This window comes from Mirounga leonina, unplaced genomic scaffold (assembly GCF_011800145.1).
Source record: "Mirounga leonina isolate KUSES-001 unplaced genomic scaffold, KU_Mleo_1.0 Mir_153, whole genome shotgun sequence".
Classification (NCBI taxonomy): domain Eukaryota; kingdom Metazoa; phylum Chordata; class Mammalia; order Carnivora; family Phocidae; genus Mirounga; species Mirounga leonina.
The window spans coordinates 13,939,732-13,953,890 of NW_023270387.1; the positions used below are offsets into that span (position 1 = coordinate 13,939,732).

The 14,159-nt window shown below is 56.3% G+C and overlaps 1 protein-coding gene across 2 annotated transcripts in view; it reads right to left on the reverse strand.

The window, feature by feature from the left end:
- FXYD6 (FXYD domain containing ion transport regulator 6) overlaps positions 1-13,594 on the reverse strand; it is a 30,345-nt gene extending 16,751 nt beyond the window's left edge. The window contains exon 1 of one of the 2 annotated variants that reach the window (XM_035009029.1): positions 13,482-13,594. The gene's annotated coding sequence lies outside the window, so the exon portion shown is untranslated. The remainder of the gene's footprint in view (positions 1-13,481) is intronic. The other variant, XM_035009028.1, reaches the window with a different exon arrangement.
- Positions 13,595-14,159: the final 565 nt, after the last annotated feature.

The window sequence follows — 14,159 nt, forward strand, 5'->3', positions numbered from 1 at the left end:
TCTTTGCTTGGCGTTTTACGTACCAAAATAAAGAGAAAGAAAAGAACAAAAGGACAGTCATCCTCTACTTGAGAGCTGTCTCTAGAAGGGCTCAGAGGGCACTCTTCCACATTCCTTCCTGCTGAGCCCAGCTTGCCTCTGGCTCCTTCTCTGCTTTCAGGATGGGGTGTCTGCCCCTCACCTCATGTCCCCTGGGACCAGCGACCTGGAAACAGGCCAGGACCACACAGTTGGCCTCAAATCCCCAAATGGATGCCCTAAACTCTGACCTTGAAGCTCCCCAACCACACTGACCCAGAGCTATGAGCTTCATCATGTGTTTCTGTAAAATACAGGTTGGATTCTTGATCCTCTTTGGCCCCTTCTGGAAAGCTGCTCAGGATCCCCCTTCCTCATATGGCTACAAGACCTAACTGCAGCCTCCCTGCCTGGACGCCTCTGTGCAGCGCTGCCCACCCCCCACCCACCCCTAGGCCCATTGGCCTCTACGCCAGGTCCAGGCACATGAGCCAGGGGGCCCTGGAGCTGAGGGCTGCAGAACACAAACCTCCCAAAGAGGGATGCTCAGGGCTGGGGCTCCTTGCATCTCACACATAGCCCACTGAACACTGCACACTTCCTGGAGCACAGCCTTGACCAGAGTGTGAAAGGGAAGGTGGAGGAAAGACGGGAGACTTCTAGGTGGTAGGGAGCAGTGAATTCGGTGGTAGGAATGAGCAAGGTGCTGGCAACTGGAGGTTTGGGGCTGGGAACAGAGGTCTGTCTGGAACATAAGAGTCCTTCTATAAACTCCATGGAAGGAAATGTGAGGAACTAAAAAGTCTCAGATGGGAAGCCCATACCTGAAGAACAATCTAGGGGCCTGGACTGGCATAAGAAGTTGTAATAATAATCATGATAAATAGCCTATGAGGTATGTATTACCATCAAACCCATTTTATTTTTTTTCTTTATTTTTTTTATTCTTATGTTAATCCCCATACATTACATCACTAGTTTTAGATGAAGTGTTCCATGACTCATTGTTTGTGCATAACACCCAGTGCTCCATGCAGAATGTGCCCTCCTCAATACCCACCACCAGGCTAACCCATCCTCCCACCCCCCTCCCCTCTAGATCCCTCAGTTTGTTTTTCAGAGTCCATCGTCTCTCATGGTTCGTCCACCCCTCCGATTTCCCCCGCTTCATTCTTCCCCTCCCGCTACCTTTTTCTTCTTCTTTTTTTTTTCTTAACATATATTGCATTATTTGTTTCAGAGGTACAGATCTGAGATTCAACAGTCTTGCACAATTCACAGCGCTTACCAGAGCACATACCCTCCCCAGTGTCTATCACCCAGTCACCCCATCCCTCCCACCCCACCCCCCACTCCAGCAACCCTCAGTTTGTTTCCTGCGATTAAGAATTCCTCATATCAGTGAGATCATATGATACATGTCTTTCTCTCATCAAATCCATTTTAAAGGCTAAGAATCTAAGGTGGAGAAAGAGCGGTCCCCTGGCAGATGACAGGATTCTAGACTTCAACCCAGCTTTGTTGGCCTCCCTACTGGTGGAGGAAGGGTTGGCTTCCTGCCAGGAGCCCAGGACTCATCCCAGGGGAGGGCTCACATCCTCTTGGTGAGTCACCTGCACTGCAGCTGCCCGGGAAGAGGGGGGCCCACCCCCACCCCCAGCAGTGGCCACCCTGTTCCTTGCTCCCACCCCAGCCTAGTGGGCTGAGCTCTGCACAGGGGGCCACAACAGAGGGCCTCTGCGTGAACGTTACCAACAAGCTCCCCAGCATCTCTAGCTTCATCCATATTCATACAGTGAATATACACCGCCTGCCAACTCGCCCTTGAGGGAGAATTTATAGTCCCTTGTTGGATAGAGAGCTGTTTACTCAGGAGGGTGATTTTTTTTTTTTAACAGATTACAGAATTGCACAGCTGATTAGGGTGCATTTGTGTCACGCCAAGAACTCTTCTCAGTGGTTTAAATATCCTAACTCATTTAATCCCTACAGTAGTTCTAGAAGGTGGCTATGATTAGGATCATCCCCATGAGACAGATGGAGAAACTGAGGCCAGGGAAGTTAAGTAACTTGCCCAAAGTCCTGGAGCTGGAAAGTAGCAGAGCCTGAATTTAAACCCAAGCAAACTGGCTCCAGAGTCCTTGCTCTGAACCACTCTCCTACCCTGCCACTCAGCGGTTTTGCGGCCCTGAACAAATTACTCTACCTCGTGGAGCCTTTGCTTCTGAAACATAGAACGAGAATAATAATACGCATCTCAGGAGCCGTGAGGATGAGAAGAAATCACTTTGGTGCCTGGGCCATTATGGCCGGTCTGCCCACACCCTTCCCTTCTGAGAAGGGCATCTCCTTTTGGAGGGGACAGGGATCCTCCCCCACTCCAATCCTATAGGTCTCCTGGTGAGGAGTGGGTCTGAGACTTCAGTGTTCCTCCAGGGGTTGTCCCGTCAAAGCTGCCAAGCTGTGAGGTGTGGGGATCAGGGAGGCTGTGGGGGTGTCATCCAGCAGCCCACAGGAGAAGAGCTGGCGGGGAAAGAGGTGAGGGGACAAGGGCCCGGGAGCGGGCCGGGGCTGGGGGTGCTCTGGCCCACCAGCCCCCTCACCAGCGCTGCCCGTCCCGCAGTTTGGCTCTGAATGGGGTACTTGCCTTGTCTAACCAAGATGGAGTTGGCTTTCTGCTGTTGGCCATGAAAAGAGCTGTCATGGGGCACCTGGGTGGTTCAGTCAGTTAAGCATCTGCCTCTGGCTCAGGTCATGACCTCAGGGTCCTGGGTTCAAGCTCCATGTAGGGCTCCCTGCTCAGCGGACAGGGAGTCTGCTTCTCCCTCTCCCTCTGCCCCTCCCTCTGCTTGTGCACCCTCTCTCTGTCTCTCAAATAAATAAATAAAATCTTTAAAAAAAATAAAAAAGAAAGAAAGAAAGGAGCTGTCATGTTAGGGCTGAGCTCTGTGCAGGGCTAAACAGGACTACACTTTAAGCATCAACAGTTGATATTATGACTGTTATCACTCCCCAACTCCTTCCTCAGCTTCCCCTCCATGTTCTTCTACCTTCTCGTGGGAAATGGGGAAGAGAAAGCGAGAAGGAGCCCAAGCCGGGGGGCAAAGGGCCCTGGTCCCCTCCTCTCACTTCCTTGCCTTCTTCCTCCAGCCATCCACCAAACTCTGGAAGGCTCCAGCGTCCTCCTAACCGGCAGGGAGGGGCCTTGGCCCGCAGCAGAGCAGGGCTGGACAGGTTCGAAAGGCCCCCCAGAGCCGCTGCCTTGTTCTGCCCCAAGAAAAACCGCCACTGTCACCCAGGGCCTCAGCCAGGTGGCATGGGGAGAACAAGTCTCACTGAGGCAGACAGAGCTGGTGACACTTCGTCCACAACGGGGCAGCCCCCAACTAGAGACACGCAGCAAGATACACCAAGGGCCCGAGGCAGCAGAAGAGGAAGGAAGTCCCAGAGGAAGAGAAAGTGAACAGGGGATGCACCCAAAGGGAAGTATGGGACAGGCTAGCAGAGGAGACAAAGAAAGGGGCCGCACAATGAACCGAGGTCAGCCGGGGCCAGAGTCCCCACAGAGACCGAATGCGAGGCAGGGCAAAGGAAGGACACAGGTTGCAGAGCAGAGAGGGGGGGACTGCTGAGAGACAAGACAATCTGCTCTGGAGAAACCTCAAACAAGCCTCCAGGCCGCTGTCCCCCCTGTGAGGCCCTCGTGGGCCTGCACCCGTGCCTGCCTCCGTTGCCTCCACCCTAGCCCTGCATGCCCTAGTCACGCAGATGCTCCAAAGAGCAGAGAAAGGAAAATGCACTGGGCGATGCTGCTCCTGGGGAGAACATCTGGAGCCCCGCATCCCCCCCCAGCTGCAGGGTTGCTGCCCAGTGGAAGGCACGTGCACTCCGCTGTCCAGGCAGCCCGCTGGACAGGGTGCGGGAGCCTGAGGCCCAGCCCCGATGCCCAGCCTTCTTCCAAACCCAAAGTCCTTCTGGGAGAAGCCACTGTCTCCATGAGAAGTCCCCTCGGTGTGTCCCCTGGGAGGGCCGGGCCCTGAGACTTGGCGGGGCCAGGCAGACTTCTGCAAAACCAGGGTACCACGCCTCGGGCAGCCCTAATCCTCCCGCCTCTTGGGTTTAGGGGGCTTTGGGACAAGATGGACCAGGACGGAGACTCTTCCACCCCAGATCTCCGAGTATACCTGTGGCTGCTGTGAGGGAAAGGGGGAGCAACTGTATTTGGTGCACCCCCCGACCCCCACCCTGCTCCTGATCCCTGCCCATGGTGGCCGAAGGTGCCGGGGGTGGCGACGGCGGTGTTGACGACGCTGACCATTTGTAAGACAGCCTACTTCCCAGACAACCTCCCAAGGCTAGCTCACAGTTCTGCCCCCTCCCGCCCAGCTGCCGCACCCCGGTCTCTGTCCGCAGCCCCCGCCCCCCCACAGCGGAGGCCGGGCGCCCTGCCGCTCTGCCCTGCCGACGGTTAGCGCATGCCTGCTGCAGCCGGGCAGTGTCCCAGGCCAGTTGGAGGGACCCCGTGCATCGGGGTTTGGGGAAGCCAACGGAACTACCGGCCCAACCCCCGGCAGCCTTTCGGGGGGGCTGCCCAGCTGCAGATCCCTCTTTCTCTGATGAGGCTCGGAATTAGATCCGGGTATAGAACCGAAGACCACTCCTGCTCCAAAACAGATCCACACCCACAACTTTCTCCCAAGGGGAGATGTTTTAATTTCACCAAATGCTTCTTTTCAAAGGTAAATAACTTCTCATCCTAAGGGTCACGTCCATTGTCGCCTGAGTCTTTAAATCAGATTGCTTTCACAGCTGCCATCTGCCTGCACGTAGGTGGAGCAAAGAAAGGTAACGTTGTAACAAGGGGTAACTTTGGAAGGAACGGCGCTATTATCCTTCCAGGAATCAAGCTAATAAACCTTTACTGACGGCCTACTTTTGCCCAGGAACCATCACTGAGGGTACTAGAATGACACAGTCCCCCTCCAGGAGCTTACGATCTAACCCAGTCCACAGGGTAGCCTTCCAGACTCCACACTCTATCTGTGGCAGAGTCCAGGCCATGCTGACTCCTGCGATATCCCTCTGATCTGGACTTCTCTTCCGTTGCTCACTCCACTCCAGAACCTTCAGCGCTGAGCCTCTGGTGGCTGCAGGAGCTTGCCTCATATGACAACAGCTGTCCCCACCTTCAACCCCCTCCTGCCCGTCCGTCCTGGACAGACTGACGGCTGCCTGGTTAATCTGCCTCACCGGTATTCTGATCACTTCCCTCTCAAACTCAAACACATTCATGGTGCCCCAGTATCTCATTCATTTTTTTAAAAATAGGAACTTTTACTGTGGCACTCTAGGTCTATCCCTTTTCTCCTCTTCTAGTATCTTCTCCCAGACTTCCAGCTAAGACAGTCGACTCCAGTCTCCTGCCAAGGGTGCACTGATCTCCAGGCCTCTGCGTATTCTGTTCCCACCACTGGGAATGCCCTTCCCTGATGCGCAGCCAAGGTTGAGAAAGTTGTCTTTGTCCAACTACCACTGCAGCCTAGGGACAGAACTCTACACATCTTTCCCCAGACTTGGCGAGCACCTGTTGCCTGTTGTTAGCACAGATTTGGCACAGAGCACTTTCTGCTTTATGCTCTCTCCTTAACGAGGCTCCCCTGGCTGAAAAGTCTCCGTGCTGCCCCATGACTTGCAAGAGCTGAGGCAGTAACAGCTGGCCAGCTTTGGGGGGAGGAGGGGGCGCTGAAAGGGGCTGAAAACCCGGTCCTGTCAACATCAACAGTGATGATTCACACTGAGAGTACGTACCCTTGATGGTGACATGGTGTGATGAAAACAGCATTTCACCTCCGTGATTTTCCTCCCCAAAACCCATAAGCCCAGTCGAACCATGAGAAAACCATCAGACAAATCCAAGGCCGAGGGGTATCCTACAATATACATGACCCATCCTCCCCAAACCCGTCAAGGTCATCAAAAACCAGGCTAGTCTGGGAAACTGTCACAGCCAAGAAGAGCCAGAGACAGAACGACTAACGACTAAACGACTAAGCGACTAAACATAATTTCTGTTCCAGATGGGATCCTGGAACAGAAAAGGGACATTGGGGAAAACTAAGGAAGTCTGAATAAAGTATGGACTCTAGTTAATAATAATGTATCAATTGTGACAGACGTACCACACGAACATAAGATGTTAAAACCTGGGGAAACCAGGGGCGCCTGGGTGGCTCAGTTGGTTAAACATCTGCCTTCGGCTCAGTCATGATCCCGGGGTCCTGGGATGGAGCCCCGCATCGGGCTCCCTGCTCTGCAGGGGGAACCTGCTTCTCCCTCTCCCTCTGCCTACTACTCCCCCTGCTTGTGCTCTCTCTCTCTGTCAAATAAATAAAATCTTTAAAAAAAAAAAAAAAAGAAAAAAAACTTGGGGAAACTGTGTGCAGGGGGGATTATGTTGGATCTCTCTGCACTATCTGCTCAATGTTTCTGCAAATGTATAATTGTTCGGCAACCCTAACCCTAACCCTAACCCTGTTCCAAAAAAATCAAATCTGTTAAAAAAATAATACAAAATTTTCAGTTCAGTTAAAAACAAAATAGCCCCCAGCCCCATCCCATCACTCGCACATCTGTTCACCTTCCTGGCAAGCAGCGTGGAGCCCTGTGCCCTGTTCATGGTATCTGATGCTCCCGTTAATAGGAGCTAGGCTTTTATGGTTCAGAACCACAGAGCCAAAACCCAGCAAAGGCTTTTAAAGCTGCATTTAAAACAAGTGCTTTGGGTCCAACCAGAGGTCATTGATGGATCTGTGGCCTCCAGAGGAAAAGGCAACCTGTTCCCTTGATTTGCATTTTAAGTACCCCTCAAATAAACATTAAACATCAATTATTCTGTTTAATAACCTAGCTTGGAATGACTGGCCCCCTTACGAAGTTCCAAAGAGGGGCTGATGAACAGAGAGGACTCACAGCCTGAGACTGAGGAGAGAGTGGAGGATAGCGATGCCGGAGGAGGCCCGAGGGGCCCACGGCGGCTGCGACACGTTACTGAATTCCCTGCATTGCCCGCATGCGTAGCAGGGCACCTCGGGCCCAGACCATCATGCTGACCCCTCCAAGGGTGGCCCCTTCCTACTGGGTCCCTCTCATTGCGTTGCAGGACCTAGGGCCTGGCGGGCCTCCCCGAGGGGCCCCATCTCTGGGTCTGCCCCACCACCCTCCTTCACTCATGGAGGAGGACGATGCCCCCACAGCTGGGAGGCTGGAGGCTCCACAGGTCCCCTGCCCCAAAGCACTTTCTCTAGAGCCCGGACCCAATCCAGCCTGGCTGCCCAGGGGGAATGAGGGAGGCAAAGCTCCTCTATTAGAGAGGAGCTATTATTTTAACCCAGAGGCACGTTACCTTTAACGTGGAGTTCCTTCTGGGAAGAGAAACATGGTCAAAGGAAGAAAAGAACAACCATGAAAAAAAAATAAGGCCCTTTCCTTAGAAAGGGACACACAGAGTTCACAAATCACAAACATAGGCCTGGTTCCACCAGGCTGATCCACCAGTGGGGGCACAGTGCCCTCCGTCGCCCCACTGTCAGCACCAGCCATGAGTGTCCACGGCGCCACGCCAGCCCTCACCAGCCCGCAGAGGCAGGTGCATGGGGCAGGGCGGTGTGGCCGGCTCCGCCACCGGCCAGTGACACAAGCCATCCAAGTGAGTCAGGGAGCGGGGCTGCGGCCTGCTGACGGCAAGCACAGGGGCCCGGGCCCCGTCGCCCAGGGGAACTCCATCCAGTTCCGGGGAATCTGCACAGAAGCCCTGGGTCAGAGCCCCAGCGGGCTGGGCAGACATGAGTGAGTCAGGCCAGCCAAGGGATCACCTCCTCCGCATGCCTGCTAACAAAGGCCCCTTCAAGAGAGGCTGGACAAGCAGTCCCAGAGGCAGAAACAGAAACTCGAAGCAGCTGCCAGGGCCGGAGGCGTGGGGCCAGGCCCACGTCACCCCACAGGCAGACCACAGGACCAGGCAGCTTGGCCAGCCCCCTTGCACGGCTCTACCCACCAGCCCAGCTCCGGGAAAGCACAGCTCTGGCCTGCGTGTTTGAGCCCACAGAGTGCTTTTCATATATTCACATTGCCTTGGTTCACGGTGGCAGTGGCTTGGGGACAAACCCTGACCCACAGGCCTGCATACCTGGAAACTGGCCCTACCTCCAGATGGTGAAGGTGGGTGCAAATGCACGTAGGGAGGATTTACCCAACCTTGTTTGCCTCCACTGCAGGAAACACACTGTCCCCTCGCTCCTGCCACACGTCCTCCTTCCCCTGCTCCCCCTGAACCAAGGCCCCCACCCCCTCCCATGTGTGTCTCCCCCATCAGACTATGGACTCCTTGGGGAAAGAGGCACATTCTGGGCATCTCTGGAGCTCTAACACTTAGCACAAGAAATGTCAATGATGCAGGGAATGGTGTTCAGGATCATTATCCCTTGTAGTTATAAGCCAATCCAAGCTCAGAACAACCTGAGCATCTGCATAGGATTTTTAAGGAATTTAAAACCTCTCTCAGTGCCTCTCTCCCTTCCACTGCCTCGTTTCTGCTCTCTGGGGCTCTGTCACCAAATGGAATGATGAAACACCTTCCTTCCACTGATGTCAGACCTTGAGCATCCTCCAGCCCTCGGATGGGGGCAAATTCTTGTTTTCTGGACTCTGCCAAAGGAACTGGGCACAGGGAGATGATACCCGGGCATAAAGGAGTGCACGCCCTCAGAGTGTGTGGTGTGCACCTGGGTGTGAGGGCCAGGCAGGGAGACAGCTCTGAGGGACAAGTGGGCTTTCCACACCTCCTAGTGGGTGAGGACTTTTTCCCATATGTTCAGTTCACCCATGCTCACTGGACTTTCTCCATGTGTCCAGCACCACGCCGGGTACCGTGTGGGGAACAGACCTTGCCTTTGAAGAGGTCAGGAAGGTGGGGGGGAGAAGACACGTGTGGATGTCGCTAAAATGCACGCACGATGGGCCGCCCACTCTCAGGGAAGAATCATCAGGGAGTTCAGCAGGCCAGGGAGGAGGAAAGCATTTCTGTTTACTGGGAATTCGGAAAAAACTATTTGAAAGAATGAGCACTTGAGAGGAGCCTCGAAGGCTGATTTAATAATAGTTACTCCGTTCTCATAATAATAATGTCATTACTATCATCGTCATCGTAACAGCTAATATCTACTGTTCGCTAAACCCCAGGCACCATGCTCAGCACCTTACAGAGCTCGCCCTGATTATCCTCACGCCCACTTGACAGATAAGGAAACTGAGGCTTCAGTCAAGAAAACTAGGAAGCGTCAGAACCCAGAGCAGAACCCAAGTCCGTGTGTCTCCCAAGGCCACCAGCCCCTGCTCCGCGGGGCCAGAGTCAGGGCTCATCCCGGGCAGGACCTGAGTGTAGGCAGACGGGAGGCAAATACAAGGCCAGGGATGACCATCTGGGGACGGTGCTGGGAGCATGGCTGCAGCGAGGTTACAAGAGCCTGAGCACCGGCGCCCGGCACCTGTCCTCATTAATGGACAAGGGAGAGTCGAGGGACGTGTGACGCAGCTGGACCCCCTCCGCGGGATGACTGGGAAAGTGGATCGGGGCCGACAAAGCGAGAGAAGGGGCCGTCACAATGGTCTGGGTGTGAGACTGCAGCTGGGCGAGGTGAGAGGGTGTGTGGGCAAGGGATGGAAGGTTAGGTATGTGTCAGAAAGGGAACGTGTGTGCACGTGTGAGCCCACGTGGGCATGAGTGCCAGGCCCTTCCTGCGGAGGAAGGTCGCAGAGCCGTCCCAATGGGAGGAAGGGACAGGGTAAAGCAACCGATCCAGCTGAGCAGTAGGGCTCTGGGAGTGGGGGACTGCCATTTCACAGCTCCGCTGGGCCCTGAGACGCCCACCCAGCCTAACGCATCCAAGGGACTCAGTGGCCATTTGTTAAAAGGAGGCCGTGAATTAATCTGGTCTCTTCGGAGCCTGGCTTTGGCCTCCGGTTGTGTGGGGGTCACTGTCATTCCAACTCCCTCCTGCTCGGCCCCCTCTGGCCCAAGTCAGATGCTCTAAGCAGCGGGAACAGCCACATTCCCATGGCCCAGCCTGGTCCCCAGGGCCCTAGCCCCCTTCCTGGACTTCATGCTCCCCCTTGCCCTGAATATCTTTGTAACAAACGTGTTCCTGTGTGAGCTCCAAGCTGACTTCATACTTCCCCAGGTCAAGGTCTTCCCTCCTCCCTCCTATTCCAGAGCAAAGAGGATACTGCCAAACTGGTTCCAGGCTTTTGTCTGGGCCAGAGATATTCTGCTGCTCATCAGGGACAGAGGGCCCTGTTCAGCTCCTCTGGCCACAGTTACCAGCTGGCCAAAGGCTCTCCCTCCCCGGGATTTCACAGACCCAAGACCGGTGGCCCTGGATCTCATCCTCACCAAGGCCGGCTCTTTGAACGCTCTTCCCAGCCTGTCTGCATCCTGGCAGAACAAAACAGGTAGACCAATGTCTAGGAGGGGCCGGCTCCCACAGCCAGAGGGAAGAAAGCCCAGTCTCAGCTTCTGGAGCACCTCCTGTCCGACGAGCTGGAAGGGGAGACTGTGTCCAAAGGAACCAGAGACCAGCCCCTTTCCTGCTCAGCTCAGCTGCAACCCCTGTATTATGAAATAATGAATACAACTGGGCACCTGGAGAGAAAAGGGCTCTCTTTCAAGACTGTATAATCTACAAAAAATTAGAGGAAGCAATGCTTTAGAAATCATGGAATCTAACCCCCTTATTGACAGATGTAGAAACAGGTCTAAAATTGTGGAGGCTTCCACCTGCTTGAAATCAATCTAAACCATTTCTGACTTCCCCGAAAAGCTCCGTTTGCGTCCAAAAGGATATCTGTGGAATGAATGCACTTGCCCTTGGGACAGAGCCAGGACTAGAACCTGGGTCTGTGCCTCCGGGCTCAGAGCCTTGTTACCACAGGCTCTCTGCCTCCAGGGACTGTGCCTGTCAAGACTGCTTTGCTTCCTCCAGGGCGCTCAGGCGCTGGGGCAGAGGTGGGTGGGCGATTTGTTAGACAGTGAGTCCTAGGGGCTGCCTGGCACAGTCTGCCCTCCAGATGGCAGCCAGCTAAGTCCAACAGGACTGGGGAGCCGGGGAGCGTGTGCTCTGATTTAGGGCAGATCCAGGTGGGCTGGCTCACCTAAGGCTGTGGGAAGCTTCCAGAGCCTAAGGAACAGCTCTTTGTCCCCTCCCTCTCCTTGCCACACCCTCCAAGTCAGTATCATGGAGCAGGCTCTTTGCTCACTAGGGTACCCACCTTGGGCATTTGGAAGGGACATCTCAGTCCCCAGAGGACTCCTGGCAAGAGAGAAAAGAAGACAAGAGACGTGGGATGGGAGCGTGTGTCACAAATCCCAGCTGAGCAGCCAGAAGGCCTTGGCCACCACTGGGTGCGTGACCACTACGTGATGTCCTGAGTGGATGTTCCCTCAAGGCCCCTCTGGCTCTGAGAAATCTAGGATTCTCTTCTTCCTCACCCGAGTGTCCCCAGCGATTAACACCTGGTAGGTTCTTAAAACAGTTCACTGAATGATTGAAATGGACCCTCCGTCAGTCCAAAGAGCCCAGAGGCCAGGAAGGCCATTCTTCCCTCTGTGTCTACCATTTGAACACCCATAGAAGCCATGCGGTTCTGGAGAAGCCCTAGCAATGCAAGAGCCCTTTGCGAACCGGCTCCTTCTCCTAGGTGCACAGACATGGCCGGAGGAGCCACAGGAAGCAGGAAAATGTGCCTACAGGGGAGAGGGTGGCCGGAAGCCCAATGGGAGCAGATGGCCCAACTCGTACCATCTTATTGCCTAGCTCCTCTCTTTCCCGCTCTTTCTGGCTTCCCTCTCCTCCCTGCCTTGTCTCCACTCCGTGTCCTCTCCCTGCCCTCTCCCACCCCCTTTGCTCTCTTGCTCAGCCACAACCCGTCCTCCCTCCTTTGTGGAGGCTCTGAGCCTTCTACTGGGCCCGGAGCTGCCGGATCCCGTTAGCCAGGAAGACTCGGGGGCTGAGAGGAGATGGCCAGCTGGGGCCAGGAGCCTCAAACTTTCTCGGGGTCAGGGCAGGGAGAAAGCAGCAGCCGAGGGACTGAATTTCTGATCAGTGCTCAGCCTCTTGAGTTGAGGACCTAGAAGAGGTTTGTGACGTGTTGTGGGGAGGACTGGAGTGGGTACACGGCCACTCAGTCCCGTGCGGGAGCTAGCTGTCCAGGGTCTCCCAGCCAGAGAAGCCAGGGATAACCAGTATCCAGGCAACCATATTGGGGGGAGGGGAGGAGATATGGAGGTGAGGAATGGGCAGGAAAAGGAAGGGAGGCTGGGAATTGAAGAGCAGTTTCCATGGCAACTACCAGGGAGGTCACGTGCAAAAGGCTAAGTTGCAGAAACAGATACACACATCCACACATCCACAATCCCAGGGCGCTGGGCCCCCAGGGTGGGGGTCCTTGCATAGAGGACATGGGCTGCCCACTGATCCATCTCCAAACCGGGAAATTTGGGCCCAGCCGGAGGGCGCAACGCCCAGGAGACAAAGGAAGTGGAGACAGAGGCCACGGTCTTGGGCAGAAGGCTCAGCAGCCAGCCAGCCCCCCATGTCTGGGGGTTGGCGGCAAGGGCCTGACCAGGCCCGTTCTCCAGCTCAGCTGCTCCCACCCTCGGGTGCTTTCTCTAACAGCCACCACTTGTAAGAGCCAGAAGCAAGCGCCAGGAGCCGGGGCTGCTCTTCCAAGTGTCCATGGAAGCCCAGCAAGACACAATGGGGGAGGCTCTGCCAGGGGGGCTGGGCATGAGGAAAGGGGAGAATGGGGGATCAGGGAGGCCCCCTGGAAGAAAACAGGACTGGATAAACAAGAAGAGGAAAAAAAAAAACGAAAACAACCAATGCAGACATTCTCATGAATCCCACGCTCTGGAACCCCAGCCCTTCTTTACCTTCTCCCCATCCCCTTGCCCACCGCCCAGCCTCAGCTCCCATGCCGCCCAACACCAAACCAGCCGCCCCATTTTGTATTGCTGGTGTGTCTACACTCGCAACCAGCCACCTCCCCGTCTTCACATGCCCACGCTCAAGTGTCCACAGCCTCCCAGTAACAAAGGGGAAACTCCCGCTGGATACAGGGTGGGAGCTGCCCCTTCCCTTTCTCCCAAACACCGTAGCCCCGAGCTCCCGGCAGCGGCCACCGGCTTCGCCCCCACCGCCGCGGCCGGCCTCCCCAAGGCGGCCGCGCTCCCCTTCCGACGCCACCTCCGCGTTTACAGCCCCCGGCGCGTTTCCGCCGCCCGGGCCGCCCCGGGCCCGCGAGGGCCGCTCACAGCCACCGAAACAAACAAAAGCCGGCAGCTCCCGGCGCCCGGCCTCGCGCCCTCCTCGGAGGAAGAGCCCAACTTTGCCTCCCGCGCCGCCGCCTACCTGCGCAGCGCGGGCCCGTCGCGGACGATCCCCGGAGGGCGCACGGAGGCCGAGGAGCCTGGGAGCGGCGGCGCTGGGGGCAGGGCGGTGGGCGAGGCTCTCGCGTGTTTCCCGCCTCCCCTCCTGCGCAGGGCGGGGGCGGGCGGGCGGCCGGCGGGGGGGGGGGGAGGGGGCGGGGCTCGGGGACGGGCCGCCGCCGTGTCCCGGGCTGGCGTCGCGCGCGCAGCCCCTCTGCTCCCCGCTCCTGGGAGGGTGAGGGGGGCCGCGTCTCCGAGGGCGGGCCGGCTCCAGAAGCAACAGGAGACCGCCGCCGAGGGGGCGGGCCCGCGCCCGGGAGTTGCCAGCAGCCGCGGCCCTTTGGTTTCCTTCGGGGGAGGGGTGGGAAGGCAGCGAGACAAACACAGTGACAGAGCTAGCGTCTCTCCGAAATAGTAAACTGAGGGGAACGGGAAAATAACCCGGCACCAGACACAGCAACCCACGTTAATTGGGAGGCTTGGCAATTAAGGGGAATGTGTACCCGAAGCATGAATGGCGTGTCGTGGGCGCCTGAGCGCGCTCTGGTTGTAGTTGTCATTTCCAGCTGGAGCCTGGGGTGGGGGGCTCACCCGACGGACAGGTGTGCTGCCCAGAACCCCCTTTCCAGGGCCCCTCATCCTGGCCCCGCCGGGTCGCAAT